The 4,303-nt window shown below is 40.9% G+C and overlaps 1 pseudogene; it reads left to right on the forward strand.

Annotated features, from left to right (window-relative positions):
- The window catches only part of LOC102239705, a 76,555-nt pseudogene extending 72,456 nt beyond the window's left edge, over window positions 1-4,099 (forward strand).
- Window positions 4,100-4,303: the final 204 nt, after the last annotated feature.

A 4,303-nucleotide genomic window follows, 5' to 3' on the forward strand; every position in this document is an offset into this window, starting at 1 on the left:
CCTCCTCCTCCCCCCTGTAATTGATATGTTGAAGCTCCAACCCCCAAAGTGACTGTATTTGGAGATAGTGACTTTCTGGGGTACTTAAGGTTAAATAAGGTCATAAAGGTGGTGGGATTAGTTTCCTTATAAGAAGAGATGCCAGAGAGCTTGCACTGTAAGCTCCACACTGTAAGGACACAGTAAGAAGACAGTTATCTGCAAGCCAGGAAAGGTCCTCATCAGAGACCAATCCTGCCATACCTTGATCTTGGACATTCCAGCCTCCAGAGCTGAGAGGAATAAATTTCTGTTGTTTCAACCACCCAGTCTGAAGTCTTTTGGTATGTATGGCAACCCACGCTGACTGAGACAATCACATTTGAAAAGATGCTTGCTTCCAGTGAGGTGAGCCCACCAATGATATCAGGAAAGAGTTCTAAGTTATGTTGATTTTTCTAGAAATTCTCAGAAATTTCTTCTTCAGAGTTTTAAATCAATCTTGACATCTTAAGGATAAATATTTGTTGACAATGATGGTAATAGGCTTTGCACAGTTTGCCTTCTTGGCATAAGTAACTTCCCATTTCATAGGTGTATAAAATAAGCACATAAAATAGTTAAAAAGGCTTCTTGGACATCAAATAACTCATACTAAACATACTGATGAGTTAAGTGTAAATAAATGAGAAACACATGGATAACATTTTCCTTAAAAACATAAAGTTTTAGACATTAAGTGAAAAAGAGACTGACAAAACACATCTGGGGTTTTGCCCACTGCAAATTTATTTTTAGTTTTGGATATTAAAACAAATTACAATTCAATGTGTCTAGCTTGAGTATAAGCTCTAGGTTTCTAAAATAATGCTTGTCACATAATGATTGGGAAGATAGCATCGATAGACAGTTATGAGAATTCAACCTTGACCTAAGATAGAAAGAATTCCTCAGCCTCATTTAAAGGCAAAAAGGTCAATTTTCTTGCTGTTATTTTTAGCAAGGGAGGCTTAAAGGAACATATTTTTGTACTTCACTCTGAAAAATGAACACATGGAAAGGTATCATTTTAGAGAATGCAATTATCATTGCTGCTACCCTTTTCACTTGATAGTTGAGAGGTAGATGAGAGGGGCATTGTCTTCACTTAAGTTTGTTAAACAAAGTTAACCAAAAACTAAGTTTTAATCCCTCCCACCCACAAGTCAACTGGTACATATTATGAGAGTGATGGGTTGGGTTAACTTATCCTGCTCGTATGCAACCAGACTCAGTTTGCGCCTTAACCATCAGCTATAAGTAAACATACCGAAGTATGATCAAAAGAGAGACTGGGGTTTGGGGTCTATCTAAGTGGCTTTGTGTAAACTGGTAGCTTTTCAGTAAACATAAAGAGCCTATTGCCATTTACCTTGGAGACTCCTCATGTTTGAGCTAAAGCTCTGTAGTCACCATGGAAAATATGGCCACTGCCACAATTTCACCAGTATTTCTCCTGCAAAAGAGACACCGTGACTGTCTGGCTCAAATTTGGGCCTTTAAAAGCTTCTGACTTAGGATGTCCCAGCTGGAGTTGTGTCTGCTTCAAAAACAGTCCAAAGAAAGGGGGTCCCAGGAAATCATCTATCTTTAAGCTTCATCCCTTGAACTGAGGATCTTGATTTTAGTCCTAGACCCTAGTGGCCTGAATTCTTCAGAGGTTTTCTACATCTCCCTACTCTTATGCCTTCCCTACCTTCAGCATTCTCTGGGCCCCAGTTCTCAGCACTAGGTCATTCTTCAGGATCCCCTGACCAACCCAGAATCGATGTGAATTGAAGAAGATTGAATGATTGTGGATAAGCCAACATCAACCATGAGATGCCTGAGAGCTGAGAACTAGACACTCTATAGCCAACTGTCTTCAGATCCAGGTTAGAAACAAACAACAGATGCCTGTGGAAAACATTCAAAGAAATAGAGCCCTCAGGCACCAATGAGGAGAACACAATTCAAGGAAAGCTGAGTAACTGTAAGTAGTCTTTAGGGAAAGAGCAAAGTAAAGCATTAATGAATACAGAAAAGTCATCTGGAAGCCAAGGCTCATCGTCTGCCTTGAGTGGCTGTGCGCAGGGAACAGCATAACCTCCTCCCTTGCCCCTGTTCCTCCTTCTCTCTTCAAGATCACTCTCTACTCCTTTCATAAACCAAATTAATTTGCACAGAGCAGTGAAATGTGAAACTGCTCATGAAAGACAATATGATATCAATCTGTCACTCTCTCTGCTCTTTGGTTTTATGGGCAGGGGAAGTGGTAGCAAGTGTAACTATAAATCACTCCCACAGACATGTCAGAGGAATGTGGGCACTGTGCAATTGCAGGAGTGGTACCACACTGCCAACAGCTAAGGATGCTGAGGGACCTGGGCTTCCCCGTGCCTAAGAACTGGCTACATGTTTTTAGGAAAGGGGGGCAAAAAGATTGTCCAGTATAAATTTCAAATGTATTTTTTAATGTTATTATCATGGATCTGTTTGTCCCAGGACTCCACGTTCTGAGACAAAGGCATCCTTTTATTCATACCCTTTGAATTTTAAAGACTTGGTCAAGCGACCACCTGACTATGCCTTAAATTTATCCTCAGGAAAGAGGAAGCACATGAATTCTAAGTGAAGTAACTGAAAGAAGGCAGAAGGAGGATTGATTGCCCGAGGCGCCACCATTCTTGAGAAATGTCCCCAAATTGGCCAACCATGTGATCCAAGTGAGCACAGCAGTCAACTGTGCCCCAAGCTAATGTGCCCTGGGTCCAAATTCTTCCTGGATGACCTGCTGTGTAGGAGGAAACAACTGTTTCCAAGTGATTCTTAGCCATGCTTTCTGGAGCACCAGAGCCCCTCTAATCACCACACATCTCCAGAATCCCTGACCTCTTGCAATTAAAAAAGAGAAAGCGAGAACAGACAAAGGTACAAAGCACAGGAATAAACAGCTAAGAATGTAAGGGAGAAACAATAATAATGGGAATTTATTTCTTCCAATAAACTACAAATTAAGTGAGGGATAGAAATTTGTCCAAAATATTTTTTCCATGTTCAACAAGCCCTAAACTTCTAGTATCTATGTAGCTAATTAAGAAGAGTCTTTCATGAGACTTCCTCTGAAGTCATTTTATGAAATTGATGGTGGGTTGTGAAAAGGCTGCTAGGTTGAATACTGTCTATCAATTAATTACGGCTCCAAATTTTTAATAATTCTATACCAATTTCAGGTACAACAACAAAATGTACCCCCTCACCCACTTGCACATACCAATGCATTCATGGATAACTACTGGTGAATTTAAACTGCAACTGCAGAGTACTCAAATAGTTGGACACCAATCTGCAGAAACAGCAAGAACTTCAAAGAGCCCGTCAGGAACAATGTGGAGAGGGGAAGACTGAGAGGGGCTACCCAGGAAAGAAGCATCTGGTCTGCAACAGAAAAATGTTGAAGTGAAAACAAAACAAGAACAAACAAAAAACTCCTGGAAATGGAGCTGGTGGCAGTGCCTGTGAGACCCCTCAGCCTCGTCTCAAGAACAGAGCTCGAGTGGATCCTACAGTTGATAAGAAGGATACATTCATGAACAGAGTTAAAGTTAAAGACTTCTGAAGAACTAAAACCATGGCTTGCTGATGGCTGGGACTCAATAACCTGACAGAAACAGCTCTTTTCTCTTCCTGCCAAAAAGAATGTGGATTTCATGCTGGAGGATTATGCAAATTATAAGAAATCTGGAAGGAAAGGCAGACAATAAGAAGTATGCTGTTAATGAAGTTGTAGCTGGGATAAAGCAGTACTGCAATGCAAGGCTGGGCACTCAGCTACTCTACAAATTTGAGAGATGGCAGTATACTGAAATCCTTGGCGACCACCCTGGTGCACCCTTTCCTAGGTGTATGGAGCGCCACCTCTACTGGGATTATTTGTACACAATGGAGTGATATAGGCCTATACACCTCTGGGCTAGAAGAGTCTTGCTTTATCACTGAATTATCTTAATGATTTCCTAAAATAGCTGGCAAAGAATTCTGCAACTTTGGTGCCAGGGATTATGAAGCGGCCCCTCCTGAGCACCCCTGGAAAGCTGTGTGAGGCGCTTACTTACACTTAAGTTTGGATCTCGGTAACACATTTCTGTTCTTTTTTTTTTTTAAGGTAAGGGATGGATAAAGGTTTTAACTCTTTTTAAAAATAATATATTTTATTGATTTTTTACAGAGAGGAAGGGAGAGGGATAGAGAGTTAGAAACATCGATGAGAGAGAAACATCGATCAGCTGCCTCCTGCATACTCCCC

The sequence above is a fragment of the Myotis brandtii genome, unplaced genomic scaffold, assembly GCF_000412655.1.
Source record: "Myotis brandtii unplaced genomic scaffold, ASM41265v1 scaffold30, whole genome shotgun sequence".
Lineage (NCBI taxonomy): Eukaryota > Metazoa > Chordata > Mammalia > Chiroptera > Vespertilionidae > Myotis > Myotis brandtii.